Here is a 24,131-nt window from a genome sequence, read left to right as displayed (position 1 = left end):
CTGGCGCCATGTCCACCGTTGAGGAAGGAAAGGGGCCGCCGCCACCGCCGGGCACCCTCATGGCCGGACAGGATGCCCCAGGCGTGGGGGCGGCAGATCCAGCCGAGAGGACAAGAATCCGCGCACCCCCGGGCCAAGAACCCGCCGGCAGCCACCGCCCCATGCACACTAAGCTTAGGAGCGCCTCCGGCCTCTAGGAGAGAGAGAGGGGTGGGGAGAAGAGGAATGAGCAGGATGAGGCATCACCGCATGTGTTTGCTGGAGGTGGCGCGAAGTGCGGGAGTGCAGGCGTCGGGGGCTGGCATTGGGGACAGAGGAAGGGAGTGCGCGAGTGTTTGTTGGGCTAGGCCATATCGAATGGGCAGATACGTATCATCCGACGTACTCAATATTCACGAAATTAATAAAAAATCAGATACTCTTTAGATATGTATTCATCACGTATCGGACGCGTGCCCGCATCGGATACGTATCCGATACGGGATACGGCACCTCCCTGGCGTATCCGTGTTACATACATTGCTAATATTCCTAAAAACTTGTGAACACTTATAATAGGGAATCCATTCTATCTAAGTAATTGGTGAATGAGATATAGTAGGATGACATGACGTTTGCTCATTTCTTGCAAAGTACTTGGGATTTATTTTTACAAAACAAAATTCAAATAGCATGTTCCTTGAATGACATTCAAATACCTACCAAGGTCATACATGATCTTACATGACAAAACCTTCCATATATGCCTCTTACTTTGTGTTGAGTTTGGTCAAGTTTTGTGACCCCTGTTGAGAGATGTTTCATGCTCCCAAGATCAAAACTCACGTACACACCACAAAATAATAAGCTATTCCTACACTTGGAATACGCTAAACATGTTTTCTATCACCAAAATAAATACTCCATGCTCTAAAATATGATTTCTCTAGCATATATCTTAGAAAGAGACAAAAAGGCTATGCTAAAAGAAAAGAATTGGACACATGAAGGTCCCAAAGTATAGAAAAAATATAGGGACACAATGAAGGTCCCAAAAGTATTCAAAAAAATGATGAGCACATGAAGGCTCATAGAAGAATAAGATAGCCATGTCTCAAAACAAAAGCTAGAGGAAAATATCATAACAAATAGAGGAGTGCATTTCCACCAAAAAAATCCACACATTTGCACTGTTTTGATCTAAGAGTATGACGCTTCTCTTCGGTGCGGTTCGTGATTTGACTTTACAACATATGCAAGATAAGTGTGCCTCAAAATATTCATCCCTACCCAAAACTCCATATAAGCTTTTTAGAAGTAGAATGATCAAAAGGGAAGGAAAATTTTCAAACTATGCCTTGGTAAGGAACCACTTACAAATTTGAGCGACTCGAGAGAATTATTGAAGGAATAGAAGCTATCTTTATGTATTCAAAATCATACAAAAACCCAAGTTTCTGAGCATGAATAGAGTGAGAAGATTTGAATCCAGGCTATTCCATTTTTCAATTACCCAAGATACTTTGGTAGACACTTGGAAGTTCACAAGTGCAGGTGAAGCTTGGAATAACCAGTATGCAGATTTTTAAAATCAAGGAGATGAACCTGCTTGGTCCTTAGAACTTTACACGAGGACGAGCAAAGGACTAAGTGTGTGGGAGCTTGTTGGCGGTGCTTAACTCATATTTCTACCGCCAACATTTTAACAAAACAAAACAAATATAAATACTAAAACTTAGAATTAGGGCTTACAACTCACATTTTCCATGAGTTGTGGTGTGTACATGTTTTGCAGACACAAGTATAAAAATACACCAAAATGCGCAATCAAGAAGGCGTATTCAAGCAAAATGTATGCAAAAGCCCATTCACACTTCACACCGGGGCAGAACACCAGCACAGTAGAGGACTAAGCCTAGCCAGGAGCCCACACGCCGAAGGCGGTGGCCAGGCGAGCAGCCTAGGGTGTGGCCGCACTCCTGGTGCATTCAATGCCCCAGAAGGTGGTTGCATGCGGTGTTTCCTCAAATATCTAAGCAAGCCGACCATCTTCAAGCTATAAAAGGAGCCCCCCTCCTCACATTCAAGAGGATCATACACATTTAGATAAGAAGGGCTACACTCATTCCATTAGCTTCTAGCTAGACTAGTTAGTGAGTGAGAGGGAAAGAGTTAGAGGAGTAGCGGAGTAGCGGTGCCCTCTACTTCTTGTACTCGAGGAGCCTTGTACATCGGGTGGATGAAGTGTCGAACTTGTCGGCCCCTCTACACTTGTACCTCTAAGTTTGTCTTACTACTTGGAGTAAGAAGTTTGTGTTCATCTTTTGGTTTGATCCCTTAAGTAAAGTTATCATTGTTGCTACTTACTTGTGGGTTCATCGTCCATCCTTGCGGTGGATGCTCTAGTAGAGGACTCCTGATAAGATGGAAGTTCCTGACCAACGCTAGAGTAGTAGCGGATAACATAGACATGGTGTATAAGCTACACATTACCTTTGTTTGCCTCATATACCATGGTTGAGGGGTAGGCGGCAGGTGATGATAGCCCTATCCATCCTTTGTAATCCCTCACATTTGGATATGACATAGAGCTGTATGCCGGTATCACCTGACAGATCAGGTGCGTTCTGGTGCCCGAAGTGAGTCTATAGTAGCAAAGTTATCTTCATTTAAGGTTTCTACCCCTAGAAGAACCTCACTACCCAAGTTATCCTTCTTCTAATTCTTGTTAGGTAAACTAGCCAAGAGACTACTTACACCTCCGTTCCTCGTGGAAATACGATACCCTGAATACCACCGGGTGAAGTGCTACAATGGTACTTCCGTGCGCTTGTGGACTTTTCTGCCTATGCTAAGAAGCACCAACAAGCATAAGTCAACCCAGGTCAATAACACATATATCCTATACCATCTACACATAGCATATATGATTGAACCCTAACCAAGTAACACCAATGCATATCATCTCGTACCATTTAGTTCATGCATTGTACTCACCTAAGAGTTGAACCACACAAGCCCCTCTCATGTTGCACTCTCATCTCTCTCTTGCATGTTTCATATAATGTCATGCATACATAGATATCTTATACATGTGCATACATATAGGTACGCGACATCAGAGAGACATCAAGTGGTGTTCCAAGCTATGGGAACTTTGCTCATCCAACAGGTAGGCACTACTATAAGCCCTATTTTGGATATGAATTACTTGTCTCATTATGAGTCGTGCACTGCATCCAAACATGTTTTATAACTCAACTAAAAATCATCTCACCACCTTAGACTCACACACTAAACAACTAGAAGCCTTTTATATCAACAACTGGGTTGGGAATGCGCTAATGCTATGCTTAGTTGTAGGAGCTTCACCAGGATAATTAATCACTTAAAATTTGGGCGAGCATTAACTTGATTCATAGGTATTCAAATATGACTGGGACAATTATAAATCCTTTTGGTAGGTCTCTCCCCATTCAAAAGAGAGTCCAAATCCTTTTCCAAACTGAATTTGTTTCCAGAATGAATTGCGAATGATTTATCAAACAAAATGCTTGCGAAAACATTTTGTTATTTAAAATCTTGATCTCTTCTAGTTTCAAAATTGTCACTTTGAAAAGGTTTTGGGGAAAACCAAATTTGCTTTGTGAAAGCTTTACCTTTCAAAGGAGAAATGTTTTGTTTTAGAAAACTAAAAACAAGTATCGAAACCTTTTGATTTGAATTTGTTTCTAAAAATGTTTTGTTTTACCAAACAAAGGCTTTTCAAAAGACTTCGGTTTCCAAAACCTGCCTCAAAGGACCAACCCCAACTTGAGAAATAATTCGATGGTCAACTTGTTACTTACTCTTTAGTCATGCGAGGGGTAGGTCACTATGAGTGTGGGATCTCAAGTGACATAGTTCGCAAAGGTTTAAAGACCATTCCATGGGATTGTGAGTCTGAGTAACCACCCATACAGACCACATATCACAAATGGGGGTGGTAAGCCAAGTAACTAATTGCGACTGATTTGTCCATTGAGCTGGCATTAAGGTGGAGCCGCGTAGATCATGGTTGCATTACCCATGAACCAATCAACCCTTCCATGGACATCCTTGGCCAGATTAGGGAAAGGTTGAAGACATGAGGCAACCCTTACTCAGGCACAGGTATGGTGGTTCATCCCATTCTTCATGTGGGTACAGTTGTACCCTTTGTGAAGAACCTTTCAAAAGCCTGAAGCCCTCGGGACGGAATCTTATCAGTTGTTCTTACTTCTAGACCCATGGTAGTGTTGGGTATGGGAACACTTTCTTTGAGATGGATGGTGATGTTGATCACCTCGGTTACGCTACTCATCACATTTCATCACAATCTTATGATTGCAAATCTTAGAAATTGGTGACATGCATTTCATCCTTTAACATGAGCTATGCTTTCTCTACAAATGTACAAATGCCTATTAATCCCTTTTGCATCCACCAAATATATGTTGGAATTAAGTCCTACGAGTACGCAATGTACTCACGATGCTACCGTTAAGTTGTTTTGTAGGTAAAGGACACTAGCGGCCATTTCACTCCGTTGTTAAGTGGCAAAGTGGGTGAATGGTAGGAGCCGTCCGAGCTATCATGGTGACACCCATGGGCAAGGCGACCACCCATTACTAGTGAGTGTATAGTGTAGTGTAGTGATGTTTGACAAGACTTGTAATCTATGTTTTCCGCTGAGTTATATACTCCGATGATGAGATGTAATCTTGAGTTGTGGCGGCTATCGTGGTATGATACTCAATTGTAAGATCCTGATGAGGGGAAAGCCGGTCAGCACTCTCTTGTTGGTGACCTGCTGTTGGTCAAGCTGATGCAAGCTAGTCAAGAGGATGACGCTTGTGTTAGTGTGAAAAAACGGTATCAGGTCATCACAGCAGATCTACTATGTTGGTCTATTCTCCACCACCAGCCTCTACCATAGCGCCACTAGCAACATCTCCTAGTGGTGCTACGTCATCCTCCATGCCTATGGCCTTTTCTTTTGGCTTGCCTCCCCTAGATGTTAAGTGTAACATCCCTAGAAATCCCAAACCCAAAAATTACAACATTCAAAAACTTTTCTAGAAACCCTTGCTTGGTGAGTGATCATGCTAGCAAGCCACCCTAGTTGCACAAGTAGAACCCATCATAGATGTGTGAGCATTGCATCTTAACCCAACTTGATTTGCTTCTTCTTGGATTTCATGTATTATTTAATAAAGCAATAAACAACCCTAGGCTAATTTGCTTGTGTGTGTGCCTAGGCCCTGGCTTGACCCCAAAGCCCCTAAGGTTGACCTTGATGGACCCCACTAAGGGTGTGTACATGTATGTGATGCATGTATATGCATGGTTGGAGAAAAAGGAATAGAAATAGAAAAGGGGAGAAAATAGGAGAAATAGAAAAGGAGAAAGCAGCCCACCAGGCCAAGCCACCCCAAGCCAAGCGGCCTAGACCAGCCCTGCATGCGCACCCACGTTGTTGAGCCAGTCCAGCAGCACGTGGCCTAGCTCGCCACACTGAAACAAACTGAGATTTCCAAGATAGAAATCTCAATCCCTGCATAGATGTGAGTCCCAGGAATAAAAGCTATCATGTGCAATCTCTATTTCAGCTGATTTCATTTCCATACAAAGCATTACAAATCATTTATTACAAATTCAAAGTACACTTAGATAATAACCTATTACAAACTACGAGATTGAATCCACATGGGTCAATCCATAAGCAAGGAAAACATTGATCTATCAGAGCATAACAACAAAGCTTGGCGAAGTCCACATCCAGAGGCATCCTTGAGCGCGGTCGTGACCTTATACCATTCCCAACAATCTGACAAGTCCATCATTCTGCACGCCACCAGATGCGTGTAGGCCATGGTCAGCACCTATGAGCTTTAAGTGGCCTATTTCTAAGGGATTTGGTGATCCTATTATTTTGGGCTGTGGGTTGCATCCTAAAATGCAAATAATAATATCCCCCAAAACATTTCTAAGCCCCGACTCCACCAAGGAGTCAGGTTCCTACTCTCATTCTCATAGCCTGAGTCCACCCGAGGAGTCAGGTTCCCACTGTCACACATCACCTCAAGTCATCTCACCCATCATCTCTCTTCTTCCACAGTCACACCTCCGCCTCACTCTCTAGGCAACAAGGACAACTCCCTCTTGTCCTTGCCTCAATGGCCTCAAGTCGGACCTTAGATCAACTAGGGGGAGAGAAGAAAACAACATCTCACACTAATTGGGTAACAGAAAACATGATATTGTCCATATCCGAGGATGCAGCTATACATATAGATTATAAACTCTGTAGAGTGTGTATAACTTGAAAATCCCACATGAAGTGCCCTTAGTATGGTAGCTAGTTGACTAAGGAGCACAACACCCAAACTTGGAACCCACCATAATGGCACCATCCTGCCTCTCTCAGGCCTAGGAAAAACACTGGGTCGCCATCGGGTACCTGAAGCTATGAATCTGAACCAACCGGGCCAGTGGTGGCCGAGTCTCAGGATGGTGTGAGCCCCATGCTCACCCTCCCTAACACTATCTGCTAACTCCTACAGTAATGGTGCCATCCTAAGCAAGTCACAAGCCTAGGACCCCTTCCATGGAGCGTGTGGTGTGCACGTAAGTCCTGTGAAGCATGATCACACCAACATATCGGTCCTTACATGGCTAGAGCGACCATCTCCTCCGATGGGTCACAAAAGACATGTGCCCTCAATGACATAATCACCACACCACCTTCGTATTCATAAGTTGTACCTGCCACAGGTACCTTCAGGGAGCCCTAAGTACACCCCTGACATGTCACGTCAGTCACTCCAGCCGAAGTTCACCCTTATACCTCACCTCTAACACCTCACTCTCAAGGATAGGAGAATCACTCATCTCAAGTATCACTACACAAGGCATCAGCTCAAAAGCCTCCACTCAAATCCAACATCCAACATCCATGAAGTCTCAATAATCAAAGTAGTGAGGTATATGCAAGCAAGCAAGGTATAGCATAAGCATGCGCGAATATGAATGTGAGCAGGTATGCTAGGGTATATGGGTTTCAATCAAGGCAAGGGCTCAATCAATGCAATCAAGTAGCAAGCAAGCAACAAAATAAAAAGCGCTAGCAAAACTACTGCAATGTCTAAATAGGTTACTAAGAGAATGGTGCAACCATGACACCTGTGTTGTCGGGATGGTAAGCTTCACTTTGTCGATATAGTCGCTCTTTGCATGGTCCGTCTCGTCCTTCGAGAGTTTCCTCGGATCCGAAGCTATACAAAACGTACAATGTAGAAATAAATACGAGTGACTACTAGCAATAAGATCCAATAAACAACAACAAAACCTAACTCCACTAAACTCAAAAGCAGCACTAGTAGGTAGGTGATGATTTTAGAAAAAATATGAAACTGGTTTCATAATTTTTGGAGTTGGTATGAATTTGATATGAATTTTGGAAGGTGGATAGGTATTCTGAAAACATATAAAAGGAGAAAGTCAAGGGTTGGCTGCAATTGCTGCCCACCAGGCCAGCCCGAGGCCTGGAGCTAGAGATGGGCCGGACGGCCACTTGGGCCCGATCCAAAGGCTGAGAAAGGGAAGGGCTTCGGCTGGGCTAACTAAGGAAGGGGGCAGTGCTCCACCAGCTAGGTGTTCGACGGACGGGCAGCGCACCGGCAGCTGCTGCAGAAGTCTGTCTAGGTGATGATAGAGACAACGGATTGGCGGTGGAAGGAAAGGAATACAGGCCCCGGTCAGGGGCTCAACGAGAGGGTCCGCGGCCAGCGCGTGCGAGACTATGGCGGCCGCATGTGTCGCAGCGCCGGGCAGGCGTTCGTGTGAGCCGAGGGCGCGTGCCAGACCGCGGTTAGGGCGGCCGGCAGCGGCGGTGCTGTGCGATGGCCCGTGCAGTGCTGTGGGTGGGCAGCGAGGCTACGACGGTCGCGAGTGACGCGGTGCTGCCGTGCTGTGCGAGCCAATAGGCGTCACGTCGAGGTGGCTTGCCTCTGTGTGGTCGCGTGTGTCGAGTGCGCACGCGAGACGCGGCCGCGGGCGCCAGGCTGCGGCAGTTCCCTAGACCCCAAGAAGAACGCACCAGGGCAGTGGACAGGGCAACGCCCGGGGATGCGTGTGCGGGGCCTCGGGAAGACAGAAAGGAGGTGCCTTGGTTACGAGCGACATGGCCCATGGTGGATCATGGCTGCGTGCATCCGTGGCAAGCGCGAGGCAGTGCCGCACTTGCGCGCTCGTGCACCGGTGCGCGGGTGGTGTTCCGTGAGTCCCCAAGGCGTCAGCTACTCAGCTTGGGAAGGGAACGGAGCGTTCGTGTCGTTGCAGTAAGTGGGTGCCGGCAGAGAGCTCGCCTTGGCCCCATGGCCGGCTTCGGCTGCGACCTGGCGAGACGGCGGCTGGTGTGTGAGCAGCGCAGCTGCGTGGAGTGCTAGGCCGCGACGTGCGGGCGTGTGCAGGTGGGCGTGTGCTTGATGTGTGTCTGTGTAGCGCGTGGCCGTGGTTGCGGGCGAGCGCAAGGTGTGTACGCAGGAACAGTGGTGACGCTCTTGCAGGTTCTCGGTGAAAGGCCCAAGGGCTTGGCTTGTGCTCATGATGTGAAGCCGTGATCGTGCGTGAATGGGCACAAAATGCCCAACGACGCTCCGGGAGGCCAGGCCGACGAGGGGACAGAGGCACAGAGCCGGCGGCGATGGCCGGGACAGGCAGGCTAAGGCAACGTACAAAGGTGGGGGCTTGAGGCGGGGGTGCTCATCGGAGGGCTCGTCGGCGGCAGAACGCGTGATGCAGGGAGGCTTCGAGGCCTGCAGAACGCGTTCACGCCGGTGTGCTGTCCTGACGAGGCCGTGTCCTGGCTGGTGGCGAGGTGGTGGCAGGGCTCGAGGTGAAGGTGCTCTAGGGAGGCTCGAAGTCCTCGGTGCAGGCTGCCGGAAGCCTGTAGGAGCAACTTGCTGGCATTGAGGGCCGGGGTAGATCAGGCGCTTGTTAACGTCACGAACAGGAGAAGGTAGGCGCCTTTTGGTGATGGAGGCTCACCGGTGGTTCTCGGCGTGGGGTCGTGGCTGCGGCGTCGCGGTCACCGCCGCGGCGAGGCCGTGGTGCTCCGGTTCCTGGACAAGGAGGCGACGTCGAGAGGCTGGGAAGGTGTGTCTTCTCGCTGGCTTGAGGTTGAAGGCGATGTTGACGGCGGTCTCGGACGGGTGTTCTCAGCTCCGCGTCACGGCGGTTCAAGGCCGAGACGGCGGCGTCGGGCGGTGGAGGTCACGGGCAGGTTCGGCGTCTCGGTCATGCCGCTGAGTGGCGTGCCGCCGTCGCGGGTGCGTCCGCGCTCGGCTCATGCCTGAGGCGGTGGCTCCGGCTGCAAGGTGGACGTTCAGTCGCCGTGCGGGTAAAAGGAGGGACCTTTGAGCGGTGGAGGCTTACCAGGTTGCGGTGGAACACGGGGGCCGAGGCTGCGACGTCCATGGCTCCGCGGCGAGGCGCGGAGGCTGTGGCTTCACAATGCGGCCATCGTCGCGTGCCTGACGAGGACGAGGGCTCCGGCGATGGCGACAACAAGGTTGAGCTCGGTGCAACCGGATCCGGGAGGCAAGCACAGAGACCGCGCTCTGGCGCGTCGCGGCGAGGGAGTACACGGAGGCAGAGAGGAGCGTGCTTTTGGCGGCGGACAGAGGGAGATGGTGAGGGCACTCGCTGGCTGGGGTTCTTATAGGCCGGCTGCTAGGGTTCCTGGCGAGGTACACCGGCGTGCGGGCCGTTTGATGGGACGGCCGGCGCGACGTGGCGGCCATCCAAGGTACGGAGCAGGTAGCGGTCCGAGAAGCTTCGCGAAGGGCTAGGGCTGGCGCTTGGGTGTTGTGGGTCCAGGGCATCCCGCTAAACGCGGCGCGGGTCGCGGTTCGGCGCTGCGGTTCAGTCCGTGGCTGAGGTCACGCGAGGCATCCGAGGCCGAGCGCCGTGGCTTCCGACGGAAGGCAGGGGAAACGCGGACGGAAGGCAGAGGAGCGTCAGTACGGAGAAAGACGAAGACGGAGGCGTTACGGTCGAGTGACGGGAGGAAAAACGGAAGGAGTGGTCTCTGCGGCTGACGGCTGGGTCCGGGCCTACGGTGGTTTGGCTTTTTACGTGATGTGCAAAGGTAGGCAGGGAAACTAGTTTAGGCAGATGTGATTTGAAAATAGTTTTCAAATGAATTTGAGTAGTAGTTCAAATCCATTTGCACACTCAATCAGCAAGACTCGAGAAAATCCAAATCATACCTAGCACGTCATCATGCATTTTATACTATATGAAATGCAACATATTATTATTGTGGAAATATTTAGAATAAGGTGAGAGGGAGCTAGCACAATTTAAGTTGTAAAAGGTTTAAATATTATAAGAGGCTTTGGCATTTGAACGAGAGAGGATTATTCATGTGTTGACCGAGAGTTGATCAACACTAGTAAAGGGCTTATTTAAGTTGCAAATAATTTTATATGATTTGTTTTGGAGAAACAAGATAAGAAGGTTTGAAGGTTGACTTAGTTTGACCTACAAACTACATGCAACACAACATCAAGCAATATTTTAAGAAAAAATTTAAAAAGTTGGGTTTTTCATTACATGCAAAACCATGGGTTGTTACACGCACCCGCGCCTGTCCTCTCTCTCCACGTCGCTGACGAATGGACCCTACGGGCCCCTGAAAGTGCATTTGCCTCGTTGTGGGTTTAGTGTATTGATGACATCCAAATTAAGGACTAATGAAATCTTATTAAGATATTTTGCAGCTTTAGTCTCATAAAAGTTTTAAAGTTATGTTTTAGATGAAATGGTGTCCTTCAATCCTTCAAGTTTAAAAGGTGGATCAACTCAATCGATCTTCATGCATATTGTAACACCACAGCCCATTAGTAGCATATAGTAGTTATGAAGTTGGCCTATGTACCCCAAGTGGCACATGTGGAGTTGTTGTTGGTGGGTTTAGTACCACCTTAGAAGTGTAGGAGGGTGAGGACCAACTTATAAGCTTTGTCATTCCAAACATAGCACCTCCGGGTTAACCCATTTTACACGAAGTGAGGATGAAAGTGTAAGAGAGGTGCTACACGTATGCAGGCCCGTTGCACGTGCGGAGCTGGGCCATATAAGCAGTTTTGGACATGGGGTGTTATATATGGTATTAGAGCATCAACCCTTGTTGCACATGCCCATGGAGGGGTGTATCAAGGGGTGGTCTTGGACATCTGCCACATATTTGGGGTGAGCTGCCAAGGGCGTCAGCCCTTAAGGGAGGTGAATGTAACAACCCAGTCCATTAGTAGCCTGTAGTAGTTGTGAAGTTGGCCCATATAGCCTAAGTGGCACATGTGGAGTTGTTGATGGGTTTAGTACCACCTTGGAAGCGTAGGAGGGTGAGGGCTAGCTTATAAGCCTTGTCATTCCAAATATAGCATCTCCGGGTTAACCCTTTTACTTGAAGCGAGGACGAAAGTGTAAGAGAGGTGCTACGCTTATGTAGGCATGTTCCACGTGCGGAGCTGGGCCATATAAGCAGTTTTAGACGTGGGGTGTTACACATATCTTTTATATTTTTGAGTTTAGGTTTGACGCACTATTAAGAGGGATGCAAATGTAGATGGTTTGAGGAAGATAGAGTGCTCAAGTATAAAAAATAAAATAAAAAGAGAGACACTCAAGCACCTCACGAACACGTAGATATAGTGTGTGTGACTTTAGTCGTCGAAAGCCCCGACGTGACCCGGGAGTTTCGACAGTCGAAAGTCTTGACTCCTGCCGAAAGTCCTAGCGCCTTGGGACTTAGTCGCCTGGCTGCCGATTTCTTGGGTGCTCGTCGAAAGTCCCGATGGAAGTCAAAAGTCCCAGCTGTCGAAAGGCCCTACAGCCGTCGGGAGTTCTGACATTGACCGTGTTTGTCCCTTTGACCACATGTTTGACCAAAGTTTTTATATGCATCGGATGTTCTGGCGATCTATGTAGAAACTTCTGACATAGATCTGAATGATTGAATTTTGCCTAAAAGTATAAATAGCTCTCCCCTCTCTTCTAACCGTTACCCACACATTCATTGTGACCTAACTTCATGCAAAACACCTCCCAAGCATTTAAGGCTCCCCCATCCTCTCCCCTTTGCTCCCAACTTTGATTCCTCCAAGGATTTGAGTGAAGAGTGAGCGGATTGAGTGTGAGAATCACCTAAGCAAGCTTGAGCACTTGATTTCTTCATCAAGCCAGTTGGATTTGCATTCATTACTATTAGGGCTTTGCCCCTAGCCAGCTAGGCATCGCCCAAGAGCTTTCATCTTATGGAAGAGCCTTGGGAAGTTTGTACTACCCTTGATTTCTTAGTGGAAAGCTCAAGTGACCTCTGTGGTTTCCATGAGAGAGGCAAGGAGGTGGAAGAGACTCTGTCCTTTGTGGTCAACTCAACAACGAGGAGATAGGAGCTCCTTTGTGGGGTTGCCAAACCTTAGGATAAATCCTTATGTCCCATGTGCTTCTTGGTGTTGTTGTTGTTGTGATTTGCTCTATCATATTTGCTCTATCATATTTGCTCTTGGTTGTTTCTCTTCTCTGTCTAGTCATCTCTTAGGGTTTGGACTCAATCTATGGAGAGAAGGCATCTTGGCATCAAGGGAGTGACTCTATGTATCTACCAAACCACTTGGAAGTGGGTTTGTAAGAAATCTCTGTCACAAATTTCATTTTTAGCACTTGATTCGTAGTTCACGTAGGAGTCAGAACTCCTGGCTGTTTGCGTCAGAACTTTCGATAGTCGGAAGTTTTGACCCAAATTGTCAGGACTTCTGATAGTGACTGACTTGGTGCTTTAAGTTTGTGTAGAAAATTTTTAGATATGCCTATTCACCCCCTCTAGGCATTGTTAGATCCTTTTAATTGGTATCAAAGCGAGGTCTTCTTACTTAGCGCTTCACTGTGTGAGAAGAGACAATGTCAGACACCAAAAAGATGCAAGCCGATGTCACCGAGCTCGCCAAAGAAATTACAAGAGAGTTGATGGCTGAGCAAACAAAGCTATTTCAAGAAGAGATGAAAGATGAGTTGAGCAATATGAAGGAAGAGTTGAGCAAGAAGGTTGAAGATGCCGTGAGTGGGAAGGATAATGGAATCAAAGACAATGTGAGTGACATTGGAGGAGATAAGAAAAATAGTCATGGTAGAGGTATCTACTCTAGTACCAGTTTTGACTATGGACAACTCATCAAAGGTCCACCAATGCACCTTCCCACCGTCAATCATGGCAAGCCACCTCACTTTGATGGAATAAGATACATGGAATGGGCCTACAAGATAAAGATGCACCTTATTGCCGTAAGACTTTGGGAGGTTGTGGAAGTTGGTGTGTTCATTACCACCGATGAGGATAGAGAGATTACTTTGAAAGAAGCTTACACTCTCCATCAAAATGCATAGGCCATATCTTTGCTTGTCTAAAGTTTGAGCCCTGATGAGTTCAACAAAGTAAATGAAATTAAAAGTGCTAAGGTTGTTTGGGATACCTTGAGAGTGTCTTATGAAGGAGACAAGAGTGTGAGGAAAGACAACATCGAGTTACTCCATGGTGAATTGGAAAGATTTGTGTTTTTGCAAGGTGAGACAACCCAAGCAATGTTTGATGGGCTCATGGCACTAGCTAACCGCATAAGAGCTCTTGGTAGCAAAGAATGGGATGACACCACAAGAACTCCTTGCAAAGATCAAGCATCATGAGTGTCTTGATGAAGATGCAATCAATGCTCATAATCAAAATCCTAATGCATTGGGATACAACAAGAACGCAACTCTAAAGGCAACTCAAGCTCATGAAGGCAAAAGTTGAAGTCAAGAGAAGAAGAAGAAAGTGAAGGATGATTTCTCAAGTGAAGAAGAAGAGTCCGATGAAGAAGTTGCACTTATCATTAGAAACTTGAGAAAATTCATGAAGAAGAAGAGGAACCACAAGACTTATGGAGATAGAAAGAAGAGGTACAAGAAGAGGTTTGCTATGGGTGTGGTGATGTTGGTCACTTCATTGCCGATTGCCCTAAAGAGAAGAAGAACAACAAGTACAACAAGGATGATGACAAAAAGAACAAAAACAAAAGAGAGTTGAAGCTCATATTGGTGAAGAATAGGAATCAAATGATGATAGTGACTCAAGTGATGATGATGAGAAGAAGAAGAAAGGAGCTGCAAACATCGCCATCCACAACTCATCATCACCAACTATGATCTTCCCTGACTTGGCTTCATCACCAAAGTTCTTCCCCAACCTAGCTTCATCACCGAGGCTCTTCTCAACCTCATCGACAACGACTACTACACTCCAACTTGCCTCATGGATAAGGGGGAGAAGGTACATGACTCACCTACTCCTCCTAGTGATGAGTATGATAGTTGTGATGAGAACATTGAAGAAATTAAGAAAAGCATGATAAGAAAATTTGGTAAAAAGGCTTTGTTGGCGGTTAGTATCGATCAAATCCAACTACCAATTAAAGTCCAAAATAGAAGAAATACAAACTTATGACACATATGCATGTACTATTAACATATTTCCACATGTATTGGCTACTTAGTATTTTATAGGACATACACATGAAATTCATGGAAAAATGTCAAAAAGGTGCAACACAAGAACACGTAAAGCAGAAAAGCACAAAGGAGCCAAGCAAAAGCCCATCCAAAAGCTAATTCTGGTCTAGGCACCAATGTGGACAAGGTCTAGGCCCACCCAGGAACTAACCATGGGAAGGCGGTCGTGAGGCAGGCACGCCAGGGTGCGGGCGCACCCTTGGTGCGGCCGCACCCCAGCTACCGCCTTTTGGGCCCATGCTTCTCTGGTGGTTGCATGTCGCCGTGCATAGGTGGTTCCCGGTGGTTTCCTTATTTTTCAGCACCAAACCGGCCACCTCACTAGTATAAGAAGGGGGGTGATGCTCACCATTCAACACACACCAACATTTGAAGCCTCTACCTCATTACCACTTCTTGTATTTTTACTTTAGTAGTCTTTTGTGAGCTAGCAAAGCTATTAAGTAGGGCTTGGCTCCTTGGAAGAAGAGCAACTTCAGTATGAATACTATGAAGAGTTTTTCCATAGCCTTGTTCTCATATTATTAATATAGCAATGCATATGAACTAGACTATAGTTCTCATGTTATAATCATGATATATGAACTAGCATATAGTTTGTGTGTTATAATCTTGACATGTAGAACTTTATGCTTAATCATTCATATAACTTATATGAGTATAATTAGAGCTAAATTGAGGTAGCAGTTCATCGTGCCTTCGGGTGTGCCCAAGTTCTTTACCTGTCGATCTGTAGGGTCGGGGACCCAAGGGAATTTGGGTAGTTTCTGTGTACGCAAGTATGGTGCTTGGATATGGAGAAACAAGTGAATGCATTTCCTACTCTCCGATTGAGGGGTAGGTGGCAGGTGGTGACAGCCATGTCCGTCCCTTGTAATCCCCCACGTTTGGGTTGGGTGTAGGAGTCTAAATTGTCACATGAGGTTACTAGCAGACCAGTACTCGGTAGCCTCTTGACCTATCTTACACTCAATTCTAGCTCTAACCATGTAATTTGTATGATCATCACTTATTCTTTGCACGGCTATATTAGAATATGCCGGCTCCATGTAGGAACATTCTTTTATTCTTTGTTTTCCTTTTATCCTTGAGGTTGGCTCAGATGTGTGTCCACTATCCTTGAAATACCATTTTTACCCCTATCATGACTATGGTCCACTATACAAGTATGTAATCTAGTTCATGCTCATGCTAAACTCTTTACACCTTACCCTCCTTTGGGAAAATGTAAATAACGATACCCTAAATACTTCCGGGTGAAATGCTACATCGATAGATCCGTGTGCTTGGAGATATTTTCTATAAGCATTAAGAACTATTGTAGTTGGTGTTTCTTGGCGACGTCGCTAAGGTTTACTCAATCTTAGTGATGGTGTTAAGAAATACCAACATGCATTTCTGGCGTCGTTGCCAAGGATGGACTTAAAACCTCCACACTTGGTGATTGCGCTAAGAAATGCCAACATGCATTTCTAGCGCTGTTGCTGGGGAGGGCATAGGTTAAAGAATCTAGTAGGACATGATCATGATCAATTGCATGTAATGGTAGCCATAGTTTATGCAGGCTAATTCTACTTGTTTTCTTCCTGTTGTGGATGAAAATAGGATAGTGTATGAGTGCTTTCGACCTACCGGATAACTACACAGAAAACCCAGAGCCACTCCTAAGGAAGAGCCGGTCTTATGCTGCTTCTTCTTCTGCCACTCCACTGGCAAGTGAACCAGTCACCCCCATACCATCCCCTACTACTACTATGGCCAAGACACTCAATGACAACTACACCCACGCTGTTGCCAACGTCATCAAGATGGTGCAGGCAAACCAATTCTATGGTTTGCCAAGCGAGGTCACAAGTGCACACTTGCAACACTTCCTGGAGCTGTGCGACACCATCATCATCAAAGACATCACACCAGCTAGCATAAGGCTCAATCTGTTTCCCTTCTCCCTCACGAGGAAGGCAAAATAGTGGTTCTATAAAGAGAAGGAAGTTGTTAGTACGTGGGACAAATGTTCCATGGCGTTCCTCACAAAGTTTTTCCCCATGGGCAAAACCAGTGCCCTGAGGGGGAAAATTTCAAACTTCCAGCAAACTTCACTAGAATCCATCCCCGAGGCATGTGAAAGGCTGCAGGATTACATCTAGGCCTACCCGCACTACATATGGAAACTAGCTCATGCTCCAGAACTTCTACTAGGGGCTCACGCCTATGTCAAAGGGGCACGTGGATACCACTACTAGAGGAGCGTTCCTTTCCCTGACCATCGATGGAGCTACGACTCTCATCGAGAAGATGGTGGCCAATCAGAGCTGGGGGGAGGAACAAAAACAACAAAAAGACGTGCATACCATGAAGGAGATGGATATGCTTGCCGCAAAAATAGATTTGTTACTATCAAGACTGAACAAAAGGGCCCATGAGAAGGAAGCTATGAAGGCCACCGTTCAAGCCATGGACTCAAAAATGACTTGCGAAGTCTGTGGTGAGGTTGGACATTCAGGGAACAATTGCCTCGAGACCCATGAAGACGCCGCATATATCAACAATGGCTTCCAACAAGGTAATAATAATAGGTGGAACAATTAGTGCCACCCATAAGGAGGTAATTCGAACTTAACTCAAATTACAATTTGAATCAACCTTCCTTGAAAGACCTAGTTTTAGGTCAAGCAAATATTAATGAAAGTTTAACAAAAAATCTTACATAAAATGATAAAATGCTTGAAAACATAAATACCAAGATAGAAGGTTTATCTTCCTCTATAAAAAATTAGCTGAGCTTTATCAAGATGATAGAAACAAAGTTAGCTCAGATTGTAGCTGCTATTCCCATTAATAATGAAGGAAAATCCTAGGGCAACCCAAGAATTCCTTTGAAAAAGTTAATGTGGTGACCACGAGGGGTGGTAAGTCCACTCGTGATCCACCAAATCCTAACAATAAAGTAGGAAAAGCACAAGGACAATAGGAGGAAGGACCTTCACCATCAACAAAAACACAAAAAGATCAAGAGGATGAGGAAACAACACCACAAGACTTTATCGATACAATCTACTTACTATTTCCCACAAGGAAGAGGAAGCAGGCCATGGATGAGCAATTCGCTCATTTGGTGGAAATGATAGAGAAGATACATGTGAGTGTCCCATTAATGGACGTCTTACATGTACCTTCTTATGCAAAGTAATCAAAGACATCATCAACAACAAGTGACCATTGCCATCCATGGAGGTCATAAAGTTGACGGAAGAGTGTAGCGCTGCTATACTCAACCGTCTACCAGAGAAGAAGAAAGACCCTAGGTGCCCCACTATCATATGCTCCATTCGCACCCAACAGTTCGATCATGCCTTGTGCGATCTTGGGGCAAGCGTAAGCGTTATGCCCAAGACCATCTTTGTCAAGTTGAACTTCACCCACCTCATGCCTATGCTGATGATGCTCTCGTTGGCCAATTCCATGGTCCACTATCGAGCAGGGATTGACAGAGATATTCTGGTGAAAATCTAGGGTTACTTCATCCCTGTTGACTTCATGGTGCTAGACATGGAAACCACAAAGGAATCACCCCTCATCCTTGGGCAACCTTTCCTTAGCACCATGGGGGCATAGATTGATATTGGAGCTAGAGAAATCTACTTCAACATCAACAACAAAGAAGAAAAGTTTGACTTTTAGCCTAGGCAGGAGCAATGCTCCATGATAAGAATTAAGTATGGGCCAAATCCACAGGGCATAAAAGAGGTTGAGATACAACCTCAACTGATGGGTAGCCTCATCAAGAAAAATAAAGAAAATAAAAAGAGCTTGAAATAGAAAAAGAACAACCTAAAACAAAAAGAAGAAACTCCAAAGGTTGTTCCCACACCACCCAAAAAGGACAAAAAGGTGTGGAAACAAAAAGAAGAAGCTCTGAAGTCCACCTCCACACCACCCAAGTCAAACAAAATGGTGTGGCGACTAAATAAGGTGTAATCATCCATGCCTACTCCTCCGAGCATGGATGTCCCATCGTCAAGCAAAAAGTGAAGGAGAAGAGTCCTGCTCATCGGACTTCAAACAGTGAGCCTTTGCCGAAGGTAAATCGGTAGTTATCCTTTATAATTTGCTTAGACTTTCTATATAATAGAACTATAAAATATACATGCTAAAAGAAAAATAAAATGGATTAGTTCACCTTTCCATATTTTTAAAAAACTTAAATAAACCTTGTTTATCTTTCCATGTTTTATACAAAGTATGTTATGGTTTGAGGTATGGTTAGCGTGCGACCATATTTTTATAGGCTTTTTAAATAAGCATGGTGCTTAGGTTGATTAGCCTACCCTAATTAAATGTTTAATTTGATCATTGAACTAAAAATTGTTGAGTATAGATATGGGTTGAATAAAGAAAGGGATATAATAGACCACATAAATATAAAATAAAAACAAATAATGTGTCTCGGAGTCATCACCAAGCTACATCTCGGACCATAGGCCACAAGCTAGCTTGGGGGAGGACCCCCGCAGTGATACCTTGTATCTTTTTGAATTTTTAATTTCTGTATTTATTTATTAGCATTTTAAAAAAATCTAAAAATTAAAAATACCAAAAAAATATGATAAAACACCAAAAATATTAATTCCACTCTCATATGTGTTTTAGGAATGTTTAGTTTCTCCTATGTTGAAATGATAAATAGTTGCTCTGTCTATAGTTCATCTGTGCCTAGGCTGTAACTTAGTATTTCCCAAGATTTAAGTTTGTTGGCTAAAAATTTCTCCTCCTAAATACTTGAAAACTTGTGGGATTGCAAATGTGTGCTCCTTTTCTAAGTTGTTGCAAGTTATGATATGGTAGAAGTAGAATTTACTATGACTTTGTTCTAAGAGAAACTTGGCATCAAGAGATTTTACTTTCAAAAATGCTAAAATTCAAAGTTCCTCAATGATCATGAATACCTACCAAGGCCATATGACTTGATTCAAAATTTAAACCTTAGTCATATGCTACTTGTTTGAGCATTGAGCTTTGTCAAATTGTTGTGACCCTTGTTGAGAATCTCATCATGCACCCATGATCAAGACACGTACACCCATAAATAAATTGCTGACTCTTATACTGAGAGCTACGCAAAAACATACTTTTCCCATTCACCAAATAATTACTCCATTCACTTTATCATGTGTCTCTCTCAAAAATTTCATGTGCCAAAAAGAATGGTATGGGCTATGCTAAAATAAAAAGAAGAGAAAAAATGTCCATGCCAAAAGGCATGAGAGAAAAAATGTATGCCAAAGAGCATGAAGAATAGAAAAGAAAGAGAAAGAAAGAAATAAAGATAGCCCATACTTTTAAATAAAAGGCATTCATCCAAAGAGAGAGATTCATGATTCAAAGGAGTACCAAAAATATTTTAGAAATAGGAACTTTATAAAAATTCCGCACACTTGCATGTCTTGATCAAAGTGTATGACTTGCATCTCCTTACGGTCTGGTCTTTGACTTAGCAAAATATGTGATGCAAGTATGCCTCAAATTCATACCTACCCAAAACTCCACTCAAAAGTCTTAGTGGTACGATATGAAAAGGAAGGCAAAAATACCAAATGCCTTGGTAAGGTTTAATACACATTGAGTGATCGAGAGAATCATTTGAGGAACTTATATTTTGTTTTGCAAAATTCATAAAACCTCTAGATAGATGGTTAATCAAGGAATGAATGATTAGTGATTCTGTTATAACCGTTCTATCTTGCAACCGCCCAAGAACTTGGAAAAGCTATACGCCCCACAGGGATCAAGATAAATGGTGGATAAAAATGCCAACTGATTTGAATTGCGGAAGAATACTTTGTTATAGGTATGGCACTTGTGAATTATATTCGGCATAGTAGCAACTCCTGATCAACAACCAAGTACTTAGCTATTTGCTCAGGACAAGCAAAGGTTAAGCTTGGGGGATTTGTTGGCAGTCAGTATCGATCAAATCTGACTGCCAATCAAAGTCCAAAATAGAAGAAATAAACAAACTTATGACACATATGCATGTACTGTTAACACATTTCAACATGTATCAGCTACTTAGTATTTTATAGGACATACACATGAAAAACATGGGAAAATGTCAAAAAGGCACAACACAGGAAAGCATAAAGCAAAAAAGTGCAAAGGCACCAAGCAAAAGCTCATCCAAAAGCCAATTCTGGGTTGGGCACCAACGTGGACAAGGTCCAGGCCCACCCAGGAACCAACCATGCGAAGGCGGTCGCAAGGTGGGCCCACTAGGGTGTGGGCACCTAGGTGTGGCCACACCCTAGCTACCACCTTTTGGGCCCATGCTTCTCTGGCGGTTGCATGCCGCCATGCATAGGTGGTTCCTAGTGGTTTTCTTATTTTTCAGCGCTAAACCAACCACCTCACTAGTATAAGAAGGGGGTGATGCTCACCATTCAACACACACCAACATTTGAAACCTCTACCTCACTACCACTTCTTGTATTTTTATTTTACTAGTCTTTTGTGAGCTAGCAAAGCTATCAAGGCAGGCTTGGTTCCTTGGAGGAAGAGCAACTTTGGTATGAATACTATAAAGAGTTCTTCCATAGCCTTGTTCTCATATTATCAATATAGCAAATGCATATGAACTAGACTATAGTTCTTATGTTATAATCATGATATATGAACTACCATATAGTTTGTGTGTTATGATCTTGACATGTAGAACTTTATACTTAATCATTCATATAACTTATATGAGTAGAATTAGAGCTAAGTTGAGGTGGCGGTTCATCATGCCTTCGGGTGTGCCCATGTTCTTTTCCTATCGATCCATAGGGTTAGGGACCCGGGGGAATTTGGGTAGTTTCTATGTACGCAAGCATGGTGCTTGGGTATGGAGAAATAGGTGAATACATTTCCTACTCTCCGGTTGAGGGGTAGGCGACAGGTGGTGACAACCCTGTCCGTCCCTTGTAATCCCCCACATTTGGGTAGGGTGTAGGAGTCTACATTGTCACATGAGGTTGCTGGCAGGCCAGTACTTGTTGGCCTCCCAACCTATCTTACACTCCGTTCTAGCTCTAACCATGTAATTTGTATGATCATCACTTGTTCTTTGCATGGCTATATTAGAACATGCCAACTCCACGTAGGAACATTGTTTTATTTTTTGTTTTCCTTTTATCCTTGAGGTTGGCTCAGATGTGTGTGTACTATCATTGAAATACCATTTTTACCCTTGTCATGACTATGGTCCACTATGCAAGTATGTAATCTAGTTCATGCCCATGCTAGACTATTTACACATTGTCCTCCTTTAGGAAAATATAAATAACGACACCCTAAATACTTCCGGGTTAAATGCTACTACGATAGATCTGTGCGCTTGGGGATATTTTCTATAATCGTTAAGAACTATCGTAGTTGATGTTTCTTTGTGGCGTCGCTAAGGTTTACTCAATCTTAGTGGTGGTGTTAAGAAATACCAACACACTAGTCATGGTGGCACTGTAGGCACGATGGTGGTGCGCTAGCCATCCTATGTGACATGGTCTCCGCCATGGTCTTCATCATTGTCACCTGGTTTCCTAGGGCATCGTACGAGAGTTGGTAGCTGCCCCTAGGTCATTGATCACCTTGTTGTCTTAAGGAGCAGGGGCCATGATCTCGATTGTTGATGTTGTGGGTCCCGCCAATCTAGATGGCCTCTATGTCAAAGCCCTCATCGTGGATCCCATCCCCTAGTGGGTGGGGTCATACATGCATCTTGTCAGGCCATATCTGGCTGGTGGTCATTGTGCCCATCATCACCGCTTTGGGTGGTATTGTATTATCTGTGCGGCTTGGCACAGGGTTGGCATCTGACTGGACCGAGGTGACTGCTATCCCTATGGCCCTTGCAAGGTCAGTGTGGCATGCCTGTGCTTATCAGAATAGGCATACTTGGTGGGGCTTGATCTCTCCCCATAATTTCAGGGGTCATGATGGAGGAGAGGTCGTGTGTCCTCAGGGTGCCATGTAGCTAAGGTGAGAGGAAGGGGTCACGATTGACCTCAGTCTTAGTGTTCAGCCTAGTTTGCTTGTCTCAACTAGGCCTCGATTGTTTGAGCTTCCACTAGCTGGTGTATTATGGGCCACATGGCCTGCTAACTGATTGGTGTGTTGAGACACCCTAGGGTTATAACCCCGATAGGAGCCCCTAAGCATTTTTATGATCATGGAGTGATCATGAAAGCGCTGATATGCATGCACGTCAGAGCGTGGGGTCGTAGTCTTGGCTTATTCGAGCTTCGTCGCTCGATCCCTTGCGAGCAAGTGCGTTCAATGCGGTAGGTGGCCATTGTGCTTTCACCTTGTCAGGATGCCCTGATGATGTGGTATGTGATTGCTCAGCCCTGCTATGTTAGTGTGTTGCGTATCGGGGTTCATGACCTAGGCGGGGGCTGAGTGGTCTCGTCGACACTGAACTAGCCTTGACTTTTGGAGGGTCTAGATTTCCTCACCCTCACATGGACATTTGACATTAACTGTGTCCTCCCTTAGTTTGCCATGTGACGTGGGGGTCTCAGGCTGTTTGGTCTGCCCTTGGGCCTATAAATATGGGCCTTCCCTCCATTTGAACCACCCATGGCTGTATCTACAAACTGCTCTCGCCCTTCCTGCTGAGAGTTCAAGAACAACCATGTGGTTCCATCATATGTCCATCTAAGGGTCGTCTGTGGTGGCCGGAGCTAGTGTCGCCCTTTCAAAAACTGGTGCTAGAAGGGATTTTGTGAGCTAGAGAGTAGGAAGTGGTGTGGGCACTGAGTTCAGTCATATGCGACTTAGGGCCTCCATCCTTCTTCCGCTCCTTGCCCTGGACCATGTTGGTTTGGATGCTCAAAGCAGGCGATGGCGAGGGATGTCTCTGGCCTCTTCATGGGTCATGTGTGTTGGCCGATGGTGCGTTGTGAACTTTGAGGGAGGTCACATGACGCCCACCTCATGCTGTTCATGGAGCAGGAGGAGGATGAAGTAGCATAGCCTTATCATGCTGCCTATGCAGAGCAAGGCACAGTCATGACATGAGTGCACTTTGGTCACTAGCCAATCTGCTTTTGCCATTGCGAGGATGGGAACAACTCCTGTTGGCTTGGTGAGCTTCACGCTCTCTAGGAGTGCTTCTTGGAAGTCCCTTGGTGCACCCGGGGAGCCTCCCAAAGCTGTTGGAGTTGTCATACTCCTTCTTCCATGCTCTAACCATAGGAGCATGATGCTTGTGAGATGGATGGTGGGCAAGATTTGACCCTATCTTCCCTACTCGGGCAACATCTACCTTCTGGTCCTTAGGGTCGCCATTAGCAAGGTGGCCCATATCCTTTGTACTTCTTGTTTTTCGAGTGGCACGGTCGCTCTCGTACTTGTGGATATTAAGGTGGGAGTCCCCCTTTCCCAATGCTGAGGCTTTCCTTATGGAGGCAACAAGCCTCTAGATCATGGTGGATGGATTCATAGATAGGTCCTTCTTGTGCTGTTGATGCAAGGGAATGCTTCCT

General features: G+C 45.4%; 1 long non-coding RNA gene across 3 annotated transcripts; it reads right to left on the bottom strand.

The window, feature by feature from the left end:
• Nucleotides 1-5,590: 5,590 nt before the first annotated feature.
• On the bottom strand, nucleotides 5,591-9,685 carry LOC136452372 (uncharacterized). Of its 3 annotated transcripts, none has more exons than XR_010758812.1 (4): nucleotides 9,436-9,685; nucleotides 9,049-9,370; nucleotides 8,737-8,963; nucleotides 5,591-7,274 (listed from the first exon to the last, which is right to left on the bottom strand). It is a non-coding gene; the product is annotated as an uncharacterized lncRNA (long non-coding RNA). The 3 variants fall into 3 exon arrangements; XR_010758811.1 differs by lacking the exon at nucleotides 8,737-8,963 and having other exon boundaries at nucleotides 5,591-5,844; nucleotides 7,183-7,274; XR_010758810.1 differs by lacking the exon at nucleotides 8,737-8,963.
• Between the last annotated feature and the right edge of the window lie 14,446 nt (nucleotides 9,686-24,131).

This window comes from Miscanthus floridulus, chromosome 5, assembly GCF_019320115.1.
Source record: "Miscanthus floridulus cultivar M001 chromosome 5, ASM1932011v1, whole genome shotgun sequence".
NCBI classification, from domain to species: domain Eukaryota; kingdom Viridiplantae; phylum Streptophyta; class Magnoliopsida; order Poales; family Poaceae; genus Miscanthus; species Miscanthus floridulus.
Note: the sequence above shows the minus strand (reverse complement) of the source record. Positions and strands in the feature narration are given on the sequence as shown.